At 43.2% G+C, this 14,018-nt stretch overlaps 1 protein-coding gene across 7 annotated transcripts in view; it reads left to right on the top strand.

The window, feature by feature from the left end:
* Positions 1-5,799: 5,799 nt before the first annotated feature.
* mef2d (myocyte enhancer factor 2d) overlaps positions 5,800-14,018 on the top strand; it is a 67,997-nt gene continuing 59,778 nt past the window's right edge. For 2 of the 7 annotated variants that reach the window (XM_068322988.1, XM_068322990.1), the window contains exon 1: positions 5,801-6,566. The gene's annotated coding sequence lies outside the window, so the exon portion shown is untranslated. Of the gene's footprint in view, positions 6,567-14,018 lie in introns of all 7 variants that reach the window. The other 5 variants (XM_068322985.1, XM_068322989.1, XM_068322987.1 and 2 more) reach the window with 5 other exon arrangements.

Below are 14,018 nucleotides of genomic sequence, written 5' to 3'. Positions count from 1 at the left end.
ATCACCTGTGACGTCACATTGCTCAGTGAAAGACGTCCTCAGATTGAACACCGTGATTAAATATCAGAAAAACATAATAAAAACATAAAATTAAATAAAGGAACTAAACGTTTTAAAATGAGGGAAAAATGAGACACAACTTTTTAGAAGAAATAAATGAATACAAAATATAAAAAGTAAAAAACGCTGAAACTTTTAAATTTTAAATTTCTTTTCTGTTTTTTTTTGGTTTGTTTCAGAGTCTGATAATAATTTATTTTTTCTTCCGTTCAGGGATAATTTATTTAAGTTTTCCAGAAGTCTCTATTTTTAACATCAGATTCTCTCTTGGTTTCAGGTTTTCTCACGTGAGGCCGAAGGGGCGGGGCTAACCTGAGCACAGGTGAGGAGTTTTATTTGTATGATGCTTAATTAAATTATCTTAATTTGACATAAATAATAATAAGGGTAGACAACATAAAGTACATTTACAATCTTTATGTTATTACATGAGCAATAATTTCAGCTGATAAAAATGTGACGGTCTCTTGATTTTTAAATAAAAATAAAATAAGCACATAAAGCATTTAGCTGTTCTAGTAAAATATTTCCATTGATTGACTGATTGATGGATTATTTATTCTAATATCTGAATATTATTCAGAATTAAAGTTGCATCATTATCCTGTTACATCATTGCTGTAGTGGTTTAATGCTCTTTAAATGACATGAATATAATTGATCACCGTTATTTTGAGGCTCATAAATCACGTCCTGACAAGACCTGTCAGATTATTATTTAACCATCATCTTTATCCTGATTGGAATTCGAGCATTTTCCGTGAATTAATCTCTGGCTTCGGTTCCTCGGTGCGCTTCTCCACCAGATGTGCTTCACATCTCATATCTGACCTACTCATTGTCCCACTCGACCTTTATTGTGCTCCTGCTGCATTCAGGAGCATCGGAGGTTCGCTGAAGGGTCTCATTAAGTCTTGATTAGTTTCACAGTTTATGCAAGACGCACTCATCATGGAGAAAAGAACGACTCAAAGAAACCCTTTAGAATAATTGATGAACCCTCCAGAAGGAGAGGAGGACATCCAGGAACAAAGCTGTTGGAGGAGGAGGCCCGAGATGTTCCAGGAGGAACCGGTGTGAGGAGGAAGAGGAGGAGGGCTTCATCAGTGATCAGCTTCATTAGTTTGAACAGATGAAGATCAATAATAAACAAAGAGGAGGCGGGGGGTTACATCTCCGAGAGGAACTCGGAGTCCCGTTGAAGGACTCCATTAAATAGTGTTTCTATTTAGTGCAGTGAATTAAATAGAAACACTAATTTGACTTTGAATGTGAAGAAATGGAATGTGGCCTGTTGGTAGACAGCGCTCCCTGCAGGACAGACAGCTCCAAGCAGTCAATCCATTTTTTAACCGATGTCTCCCTCTAGTGCCCGTTTACTTTCACTACAACACATTGTATTTAAAAGGATTTCAATGTTACTTAATTTTGATATTAATTTATTATTTATCATCTTGTATTTTTCTTGGATTACATATGTTTCCTACGAAGAATGTGTTTAGTACGACTTTTCTTGACAGATTCATGAAGGCGTGTTCTCAGACGTCTCCTCTCCTTTGACCTTTGATGGTCTGAATTCATCACAACTGAAGAAAATAATTACCCAACAGGTAAAGAAACATCAAACAGGATAAGTGGGATCACCTAAGATATACAAAAAATAAGCATCTCTAAAGTTAAAAAAACAAACAGTCAAAATGGAAAAGATTAAAAGAGGAAATATTTAACAGGAAAATGGAAATCTATAGAAATAAGAAGTCGAATCTGAAATAAATCAAACTGTTTGATAATAAAACAAAACAGAAAATTATAGTCAACCAGAAATCAAAACATATAAATATACTCAAACATCCTGTCAGGACCGAAATCGTTATATTTATAAGTTAAATCAAAACTCCATAATAAAACCCTCCAATCAGAAACAAGCCTGATCAAACACTCTCTGCACATGCAGTCTTCTGAAAAAGAGTATATTTAAAATAAAATACAGAAAATTTAAAGAGAAAATAAAAGGTTATTGCAAGCAAGTATTATTAGAATTATTTGAAGTTGTAAATCTTTTTCTAACATGACCCACAATCCCCTATACGTACTTTACTTTGATATACATTTATTATAAACTGTCATAATTTGACAAATATATCTAATAAAACTGAGTTAAAGAGAAAAACGAGATGCTAAAATCCAATAAAGAAGGAGTGAATTATCATGAATTTTTAAAATACATTGCTTCAGAATATATTGACGTACACCTCTACTATAAAACCTTTTAAATGAATAAAATATAAAATGTTTAATCCTATTGGACGTTTTTTCCGCTGTTGTTCACATTTGATCCACCAGAGAGCGCCAAACGCAGCAGCAGCGTCTCCGCGCGTCCATCCGTGTGTCTGTGGGGTTCTGCTTCAATACGTCCGACCTCAGTGGGGGTTCTGTCGTGTTTCACACAGACTGCTCTAGAAAAGATGGATGCTGCGTCTTGCCGACACGCACGAGCCGTTCTCCTCCTGCCGTCACGTGTTCAAATCAGAACCCCCCCCCACCCACCCACCCCCACCGTCCCCCGTCTCCCCCGTTAATCCGCTCTCTGACTCTCCACTCCTGATTGCCACAATTTAGCCCTAATTGAGGGGTGCACGCTGGAGAGGAGTGGGGGCGTTTGTTGGCTCTGTTGCCATGGACACTGAGCGTTGCTAGGCAGCCGGCGGGATGCTGTGGAGTGCAGCGGAGCAGCGGGTCACCGCGGAGAAAGGGATGTGCACCCACACATCTCTCAAACACAAAACAGCACAACTGAGGGGGGAGAGGACAGACAGGTCAACACAGCGATCGATCACTCTTGTTGTCAACCTCATAGCTAATCAATAACTTTAGAACCAAAGACAATTAATTAGTGTAGAAAACCTGACAAACAAACTGTCACACAGACACCTGCAGGGATGTTGATGCTCACTCTTGTACTGATGATGTCATGATCTATACGGTCCTTAGTGGCTCCTACATGTATTATAAAACCATGGACACCGTAAATATTAATCTAAAAAAGGAATAGTTTATTTGACAGAAGACGTGTGAGTTAATCTGCACATTATAAGTCTTCTTAGTATTAGAATAATTATTTTGGGTTCGGAAAACTGAGAAGATCTTAAAACTTCGACTTAAAACCAGATAATTTGCAAACAGCATGAACAACGAAACGCGTCTGTGTTGAAGCGGAACTGGTTTGTCCCACTGGGGGGGCAGAAAGACTCCAGGTGAGATCTCACACCTCTGACACGTAAACACCATTTCAAGAATAAACCTGATCCTCCATCAGCTGTGAAGCTTTTAAACAAACATCTTAAAATAATCATTCAGTCAGTCATTCTAACGAAAACTGTCATTTCCTGACAGTTTGAGGCCCTTCCAAACGAACAATTTAGTATTTTTTAAATTATAAGAAAGTTCTATTCTCCATAATAATGATTTTAAAAAAAATAAAAACAATAATCTCACAATATTGTGTTTCAAATATTGAGACTTTCTCATTGCATGATGAAAGATAAAACCTGTATTTTATATTTAAAAATAAAGAAATTCTCAACATAATGTCTTTGTATTTCAAAAATATTGAGAAATGTTCTCAAAATAACAAAATGCTAAGTCAAGATTTATTCTGGTTTGAATGACTTGGATCTTTGACTTTTTCCATCACATTTCAATGAGAGGACATTACAGAGCGTTGAATAATAAATAATAATAAACTAGTTGTTGTAACAAGATCAGAATCTGAGAAATATTACCTGCTTATTGATCTTGACGAGAGGGAGAGCATCATCAGCACCGGATTTAAACTGCAGATGAAAGGATTAGACAAGAGAGATAAAAGAGAGAGAGAGAGACGTGGAGGAAGGGAAAACATGAGGAGATAAACAGGCAGAAAATGAAGATAAGAAAAGACAGCGAGGAGAGAAGATAAGAGATGGGGATAAGAAGCTGTGGAGGGATGAGAATCATCTAGAAGGTGTTTTAAACAGAATCATGCTCAAACACAGAATCACGTTTAACCAGGAACATTTAAAGTTGTATTTATTTCCTTTTATACTTTCTATTCACACCTCGTCAGAGATGATGATGATGATGTCACTGCAGCGTCATCAAGTTTCTGTTCCATGAAGTTAAATTAAATGAATTTGATTGATTTAATGTTATGAGATAAAAAGCAGAGTCAGCAGTTTCAAACAGCTGTAAGCTATTGTTCCCTCAGTCAGATGTTCATTCCTGTAATGTGATGTCATGCTCAGGGAATAAAAACACCATGTAGATGGAATATTGTTCACTTATCCTCAGTTTCACTGTGAGGAATATTTCACACCCGAAAAGGCGACAGAAGAAGCACTCTGTCAAAGATTTCCTAAAATAAGCAGCTATTTTTAGCCTGAAATTTTAATTAGTGAGTGAATTAATATTTCTTTGACTATCAAACACCAGAACGTCAGTGATGACCACTCTCACTCCGTCCCAAAAGTGTTGGATGGGGTCGAGATCCGGCCTCTGAACCTGCCGGTCTGGAAATCATCAGCATCAAGATGACAGGGAATTGAAAACAGAGGCGTGTGGACATGAGAAGATAAAGAACATAGTAATCTTCAGTTCTGTGTGTGTGTTCTGAAATGAATAAGAACACATAACTGGATCATTTTGTGCCTCCTGATCTCAGAACGTCAGTTCTGACATGAAAAGCTTCCATGAAGTGTTTCCGGGCGGCGCCAGCAGGGGGCGACAGACCGCAGGTAATCCCGGCTGGTTCCTGTACTCCACATCGGAGTCAAACGGGACCCTCAGGCCTGAGTCGGACCAGAATCAGCAGCTCTGAGTGGAGAAGGGAGCTGTCTTCTGTATGTCAATCAAATCTCTGAGCCGGCTGTGCTCGGTTATTCCCAGTTTTCCCGTGGTATTCCCTGAGGTATTCCCCTGACCTGAGTCCAGCTGAGTGCCGGACCGTCCATCTGACCGGTGGAACTCTGAAACCCAACATATAAGCTTCTTATGCAAAGTAGGAACAGAGTGTAATCCCCTCTGTGTCGCTCCCTCTGTGTCTGAGCTGGTGTCAATACCCCTACCACTACTAGTACTAATACTACTAATACTAATACTAACACTAACATAATACTATAGTTACTACAATGATCTGGGTTGTCCCTCCTCTTCTCATCTACTTTACTTTAGTGTCTCCTTCTCATCCTCCCATGACCTTCATGTGACACTTCTGACGTCACCCATAGGTCGAACCTGTTTATTAGGAGGATTACAGCCAGCGATGAAGGGGGGGGCACCAAAAGTAATTAACTGTTAAATGTTGTGTACTCCGGTTGTGTCAAATTAATCACACATATTATTGGGTGCTTATGTGACATAAAATTAAAACAATGTAAAAATATTTATCAACATTTACTTTAATTTTCCTTCCTGCTCATATTACATCAAATGACTCCGTTTGGAACAAACAAACAAATAAATAAATAAAATAAAAAAAATATTTCGTGTGGTAAATATGTAACTTCAAACCGTCACGATGACGTAACGTGGTCAAAAATGATAAACAAAGTAGAAATACTAAAACACACGTAAAGCTGAACCTTACGTCATTTACGTGCGCCTTCTCTCCGCCGTGAGAACCTGCGCTCGCGCCGCAGCGGATTTGTGTGTTGTAATCACGGGCCTCGGCACATATCACTGTTCGTCACTCTTTCGCTCACTGTAAACATGGTGCTCCTCCGCCGTGAACACACCAAGTAGTGCGGCGCGAACTCGCTTACGACAGCTAATTCCACGCACCGTGAAAGTACAACTGGAGTCACGCGGGCTGTGACACGTATAACTACGCATTTACAACACTTGACCTGTAGACACGAAGGTAATAAGATGTTTTCCCACAGCTAGCGTCTGCTCCGTTGCGTAAAAACAACTTCAGGCTTTGCTAGCGGTCTACATGTTGACATCCCGTCATTCCTAATTAGTACGTTTACATTTTAAGTGTACAAAATGAGTTGACTGCTTCGGTTTTGCTAACAGTTAGCTCTGTTACCGGACTAACACGAGCGTGCTAACTGTTAGCCCCGCTATTGAGTTAAATGTAAGAAAAAGTAGCTTTGAAAACAGGACTACAAGCGGAGGGATATAAACTTTTAACACTTGATGTCGCCATCAGCCCTTCCTACTTCCCTACTCACCTTCCACCGACTCCACACGCACGATTTGATTGGTCGAAGCGGCGCGGACCGCTCTCTCCTATTGGCTGCGCTGCTGTCAATCATAAAGCAATGCCACAGGATAGATTAGGCACCATTTGCCATAACTAAATAATTACCTCGCACACCAAGGAGGAGGATTTTTAAAATTAGTAGCCCTTCGGTGTCGGCGGAGAGTTACCGCTCGCCTTCGGTTCCATTATCGCCTGGAACGTTTTGAATGCAACAAACTGAGAATCTCCGCTCTCATCAAACAGATGTGGATCCACTGCTCGGGTAAGTCACCAGCTTTCGTTTTACCACATTTCCCCCCCTCTCCCGCGTCGGGGCAGCTCTGACAGCTGTGTCCGGACACTGCGGTGCTGTTGCGCTCCTCCGCGCGTATTTCTCCCGGAGTTGCGCGGTGTGGTTGGTGGTTGTGGTAACTCCTGACGCGAGAAAAGCCCCGTTTGTTTTGTATCGAGGGCATTCTGTGTTTGGTTTAGTTAAACTTCACGTTAGAGTGACACATAAATACCCCCCACCCCCCCACCCGTCGCTGTCAGATGTTCTGTAAATAACGCAGTCGGTGAGTTTGTGCGTTGTGCGTAATGCCACTCCATTAGGAGCTGTCAGCGACGATTTACGACAAGTGCCAGCCTGCGTTTGACGCGATTTCTCTTCATTTCTGCAAATGGATTTAATCTCAGAGAAAAGCTGGTTTATTGGCAACTTTTATCGGCGCCATCAATTTCGTTTACGCGTTAAACGTCACGTTTGAACGGCAGCCTGAAGTGGGCTGATAAAGAGAGACTGTGTTTTATTTTTTTTCTTCCCCTCTCGGGAAAACTGTAATGACTGGTGATTTCTTTGTAAAAGAAACAATTTTTGACGCTTTCCCCTCATATCTTTGAGTCCATTGTGTGTGTAGAATAATTTTATGTCTCTTTCATGAGCTCATTTCCGACGATTGTGCTCTCATTGCTGTGCGTAATTGCTTCTCTCCCGGGAAGAGAGTGCCATCAAACTTCTAATTTCTTCCTCCAACCCGGAAACCATTTTGCTCCTGAAGCAGCTTTTTGTAATGACGGCATCAATAAACCCGAATCAATTTCTCATCAAGGAAGCTCTGAGATTTTTTTTAAATTTTATTCGAAATGATGGATGGGCTTCCTGCCGGGTTTTCCACATCCATGGCCGGTTTGGCTGCCCGTCACACAGGCAGGTGACTGGGATTAGAGGGCGACCAGACAATGAGAGAAGGTCTCAGGAGAGCAGGCTTTCATTTCAGGAGGCACTGTTGTCTGTTACATCATTATATCTATATGCAGTAGAGGGATTTGCTGCAACATGGACAGTCTCAGCGATGCCTGCAGGTAAAGTCCAAAAAGGTGTTGCAGGATCCCAGTGGGGGCAGTCCAGATGAAGGATAGAGCAGAGCTGGTTTTTCCCCATACAGCCGTCAGATTAGAGTAGCTTAGCAGTTCCTCCACACAAAGCATCATCTCTAAAGATCCAGGAGTAAACCGGCTGAGGAGGTGAAAGCAGAGTCTCGTTTCTGTTCCGTACGGCACGTTTGAATCCGTGAACCAGACTAGTGAGAGCAGAAACCTCCGTCATTCCCCCATTATGTCACGGCACCTAAACACAACAGTCCCACGATAGTTTGACCCCAGTATTTGACCCCATGGCCCCTAGAGTAGGTAGACATATTGTCATCTCACAGCTGTGAGATGACATTGGGTCGTCATCATCCATACCTGCCTCTAACCCACAGATCCTTAAAAAATTCTGCATTCAGATTGAAAAATTCAATATGTTTTTCTAACTTTTTGAATATTCCCAACAGACAGACGCTTGAAAACCTCCTCCCTGGGCGGAGGTTTCACTCCTGAATCTCTTGGTTCACTCAGGAACAGATAAGAGAACTACAAATACCCAAACTGTAAATGTTTATCCAGGAATTAGCTGCCTCCCGTGTTCAGGCCGACCTGCCTCACCAGGCGGGGAGGCTGCATCCTAATTAGAGGCGTGGAGAGAAATCCAGGGAGAGCTCCACTCGCTAACATCACATCTCCTCTCTCATCTCTGCTTTCCTTTGAGTTAAAGCTCGAAATCTCGCCGCCGATGAAATTCCACCTCGGGAAGGAGGAGAGACGGGTTGATGTCGACGTGTTTTTATTTTCCCTCTCAAGCGTGGCTGACAAACACAAACAAACACTGTTGTTTTCTGACGTTGTCAAGATGTCAGAGCTAATAGGAGCGTTTAAACGCACACATCACTTCATCAGATCCTGCCCCCCCCCCCCTGCTGGGAGACGTGACCACGCCGACTCGGGTGTTTTTTAGACCTCCTGAACGCTGACATCACAGATAGCTGCCGGAGCGCTGAGGAGGATGGAAGAAAGACGGCGGAGTCTCTCTTTCTCTTAAATCTCCCGGGGGCTCTCCCTTTTACTCACACGGGAACACAATCCATAAATTGAACTAAATATTGTAGCTGGACTTGTTCAGTAAAAAGGGGCTTAAGCTGCAGATAACTTCTGGGCTCAGCTCCAGTAATGGGCTTTTGTGTCCCTGAAAAGCGTGACTGCAGGCGAGGCGGAGGAAAGCTTCGCGCCAGGATGAAACTTAAGGCGACGCTTTTTGCAGCAAAATTAATCTTGGAATTAATTTTCCCAAGTATCCGTCCAAATTCACGGACTTTTGGTTTTCCTCACCAAAGCTCGGCCATGTGCTCCGACTGTGCTGGAAAGCCAGCAGGGGGGCCGGGGGGGCCGGGGCCCCGACCCCTCCTCCTCCTTCCCTCCTCACTGTTAATTTGAGGAAGTACAGTCATTGTCTCCTGCAGCAGAGCTCCAGCCTGTCAGCCTGACACAGGGAGAACTGAACCCACCAGCACGACTTAAAATAGTTTACTACTCCATTATGTCTCTATTACTACTCTATTACTTCTCTATTGCTCCTGTACTACTGCTCTATTTTCTATTACTATTCCTCCATTACCACTCTATTACTACTCTTTTACTACTATATTACTCCTCTATTATTCCTCCATTAATCCTCCATTACTATGCTACTACTACGATATTACCTCTTACTAATCATAAAGGACTACTTTATGTAATTTCCGTGGACAATAATGCTTTCGAATTTTTGTAGAAGGTGTCATAGCAATAACTCACACACCTGTGTATAAACTATTGATTGAAACTCTAATCTGGTGCTTTCAGGAATCAATACAGTCTCATGATCCTCGAGTGAATCAATAGTTTCTTTCACCTGCAGTATTTAATTGCCTCCATCCAGGAATACTAAAAACAACCTGACAAAGTTTTCTAAAAATCTGACGGTTGGGTTCCAGGAGTCTTTGTTGACTTCCTGTAACATTGAATGGTATGATACTATTTATTTTTGTTTATCTCAGCTCAAAATGTTTGGATTGAGAAAGGTAGGGTTGTAAATAAACATTCAGCTCCAGCAGAAGTCTAAATGAATTCAATGAAACATAAAGTAAATGTAAACAGAGTTTTTACGCGGTAATTGTTTACATGTACTGGTAAGGTGTCGCTGAAGAGACACATGGACGTGAACCGAACGATTGTTGTTGTCTCAGACGCCCGGGGACAGAAACGAGGTCCAGAACACAAGAACCCAAATCATTATTGAACGGTGGTTCCTTAATGCTGTGACAGATTTCTCGGGTCCAGACTCTCTCTGGGACTCTGCTGCTCTGTAATATTAACCAAGGTCTAATTTCACCGGTCAATATCTAAGTAGGGCGGTCTGAGTATCGACGGGCTGCTGGCGCTCAGGGCGGAATATCAGGACCGGTTTTCCAGCTGGGTCCAGGTGAGCGTCATCTCTGTCCTCATTGATTTGTCACTTTTCCTTTAGCCGCGTTAGCCGATGTGTTTTGTCCACGAGCACGGCTCGTCCACCGCCGCCACAGTGTAAAACCTCGTGCCGCGAGCCGACCTCCTTTCCTAAGGAATAAAGCGTTTGAGCAGAAAGGAGCAATTACTGGCTGCTCTGGTCGTGTTGCTTCCATGGCCTCGTTTGTGTGCTGAGTCCGGGCCAGATTTTGTCGGCGGCTGTTCCCACGCTGAGCGAAGAGAACAGGAAGAACTCAGCCACGCAGCAGGCCTCTGCCTTCTGCTATTATGGCGATGATTCAATCATTGCAGGGCAGAGTTTTACTGCGGCGCTTTGAAAGAGGGACGGAAACATCCTCATAACCCCCCGTTAATGGAAGGTAAAGTCAAAGGTGTTTCTTTTGCACAAAGACGAGACCATTGGCCACTTCAGGTGGGAAGCGAGCTTCACCTCGACCTCCACCCTCCCTCTGATGCACCTCCAAAATGGCCTCCATCCTCAGCTCACGGAGGAACCACACCAGGTGAGATCTGCCCCCCCTCCCCCCGGTGGCGCTCATCACGCCCACCGCTTGTTTCCTTGGCCTGAACCAGAGTGGAAAAGCTCAGCCTGTCGCAGTCTGGACCGCTTTCCCTGATGGACGGCAGGGCTTTGTCGGAAAAAAGTCACACGACTTAGGGATTCGCTGACGCTGGCGTTCAGCTCTGCAGCGACGTAGCGCAGCGTTGTTTAATGGGACCGTGGGTGGATGGTTGGGTAGAAACGCTGCGTCAGCCACCAGCAAACCTGTTCTGTTTGACTCTCACAGTGTTGACGAGATTAAAACGTGTGTTTTATGCTGGAAAAGGTGGTTGGTAGTGATCGTACTGATCAGGTGGGTTCTGAACAGTCTGATTATCCCCCTGAGGCCTGACCCCGGGACCTGACCCCGGATAAGAAGTGGGGGATGGACGGATGCAGCGCCGGCGGTGCCAAAAACGTTTGGCAGCTTTTCTGTTAGTTGAGGAACGGAAGTGGAATTGGGCTCAATCCAGTGACAGAAAGATAGAGCCGACAGGAAGGACAAGAAATCTCAACGCCTGATGGAAGGCCAGGAGGCGTGGCTGAAATCACAGGTCTTTTTGCTTCAATCGTCAGAATTGATTAGTTATTGACCAGTTAATTGTTGGATATTGTTTTTAAACCAACATTACCACAGTGCACTTGGTACAACTTAAAAACAGGCTAAAAACCATCAATCTGAGACTTCTTTCCCTGTTTGGTGGTGAAGAGTCCAACCTTTTATCGGTGAACGAGGAAAACAATCAGTTAATCAATGACTACCGTCCAGAGAGGGTATCTAGACACCCGGCTGGACCGGTTCAGGGTGTTCTGATCCAATAGCGTTTGTCCTCCAGCTCTGACCCTCAGGCTCGATGTGAAGGATTACCGTCCAGAGAGGCTGGACAGTGTTTGACCCATCTTACTTACACCAGACTAATCTCTGTCCTCCCGCAAGCTGTTAATTGAGCCTCTAAGGGTTAAACATCAATTAAAATGGAGTATCTAAAGGGGACTGGAAGCGAGGGGGTCAGTCTAGAGGTCAGGGAGGTGACGCAGACCCGCCTTGAAGCGTGGCGTCTGAATTGTGAGGAGTTTGGTTTGGTCACAGTCAGGAGGATTCTTCTGCATGATCATCATCATCATCATCTTCCTCCTATAAATAAATCTCTGGGTTTTACGCGTCGTAAAGTTTGTTCCCTATAATGTGGGCCGAACCCATCGATGTTTTATTGTCTGCTAGCAATGTCGTGTGTGATTGATTGTTTAACCCATAAAAAAGCAGACAATGAAAAGGGTTGGGTCCTGCTCTGGCTTGTCCAGTCAGGTGTGTGCCATATTAACAGGTTAAGGTTGTTTGGTTGGTTGTTTGGTCAGTCGGTTGGTTGATTAGCCACATTATTGCTAAACTGCTAGATGGATTTCCATTAAATGTGGTCTGGAAGAGAACCCTTTCATTCTGGTCCAGATGTGGATAAAGGGATGCTTCCAGGAGTGTTTAAATTTTTATTCTTGATATTTTCTTACGACATAAGAACTATTGAACTCATTTTCATGAAAGGTCATGGGGGGGCAGGGCCTGCTGAAGAGGTATGCGCTCTGTGAGTACCGTTCTATCTGACGTCCAATCCAAATCACCAAAACATTTCTGAATCTTTCTTATCTTATTGTTGCCTGAGAAGACTGCAATCTGATTACATGATCACTTCAGAACCAATACCTTCTTTGGGGGTTTGGCTCCTTTTGTTTCTTCAATTCCACAAAACGTCGACAAAGGAAATCCAGACTCCTCCCACGCGGTTTGATTGACAACTGATCTCTAGACGTGTCATTTCACCTTTTGCTGAAAGCAGGAAACGACTGATTAGACTTTAAGAGAGTTTTTTTCTAATGAGTCGCACATTAGTCTTTGAGGCTGGGTGGGGGTGTTCAAGAATCCCCTGAGAACCCAGTCGGTTTATTTAACAGTCGGTGGAGGAATCATCTGATCGCCTCTGGTGTGTTGTTGTTGTGATGGCGGATGAATATCCAGTGCTTCATAATCACTGGAGTCGATCACCAGGGATGCCGCTTTGGGTTTGGGGGGGTTCTGGCAGGAATTTACTGTCTTCTCATTGGACCACAGTGAAATCAGAGGAATCTACAAGGTTCACGAAAGAGTCAAACAGCTCTCTTAAAATTCATCTTTTAGTGTTTAACAAACACACTGTTCAGGCTTTTAATGCATCAGTATTTTATTAGCCGACCTCGATGACTCATAGATTTACTACAATCCGAAACTGTGCTCCACTTTCGTGGCAGCGTTTCGTTTTTATTTTCCCTCCAACAGGCAGCGTGCGAACCCAAGTCGGCCCGTCTGTTTGTGATCAGAACCTCGCAAACCTGAACGATTACATGTTTTATAAAAAAATGATGTTGAAAAATTATTAAAAAACTGTGGAGAAGAGTCTAGATCTACTAGCTGTAGTTCTTCCTGTTGGGTTCTGGTGCCTTTCATTCTCTTGTAAACCGGGACTTGAACCCTTCTGTTTGTCTAAACTGGTGAAATCTGATACAAAACACGAGGACGGTTTGTTGCCACAAAAACACCCTGACATGTTGTGGCTTTCTGGTCGAGTAGCGACTGCCGGGCTCAGATTTCACCAGGCACAAAGTGCCTCCAAGCGTAAAGAGAAAGTCAGAATACAAATTCCTACCCAGAGGAGTTTGCCCTGACTGTCACCCTGAACCAAACGTATAATCAACCCTCTGTGGTTGGCCGCAGACTTTCCATTCATCTCCAGATAAACAGAGCAGCAAAGAATTCCTCCGCTCCATCCTCAGACGATGGCGGCCCGGACTCTTTAAAGAGGCCTTCTTGTAATCTGAAAGGTCACAAGACTGTGTTCGGCTAACGTGCCTTTAAGCTAGACGCTGAACTGCTTCCCCTTCTGAAAAAACAGCCGCTGCGTTCCAGTGATGATTTAATTGCGGAATAATTTCCCTTCTCTTTGTTGAGCAGCATTCGTCTCACGGCTCACAAGGTCTGCTCACACTGCAGTCATTCTGTGAAGATCTGTTACATAAAATGGGAACGGAAATAGGAAAAAAAATGTGGTAAGTCCCTACTCAGTTAGTTTTTGCTAAAAATACCCCGTTCAGGGCTCTAAATTTATCCGGTCTGCCACGGAAGAAATTGCTGGAAATAACCAGCTTTGGAGCCAAAATGGAAATCTGGTCACGAGGTAAAAACAAGCAAATGAAAGTGGAGGATGGACGTTACGTTTATTTTGCTAAGGGATTATGGAATCTGGAGGACTTTGACCCTCTCATTACATTTCATCTCCGGATGAA

This window comes from Antennarius striatus, chromosome 9, assembly GCF_040054535.1.
Source record: "Antennarius striatus isolate MH-2024 chromosome 9, ASM4005453v1, whole genome shotgun sequence".
NCBI classification, from domain to species: domain Eukaryota; kingdom Metazoa; phylum Chordata; class Actinopteri; order Lophiiformes; family Antennariidae; genus Antennarius; species Antennarius striatus.
Note: the sequence above shows the minus strand (reverse complement) of the source record. Positions and strands in the feature narration are given on the sequence as shown.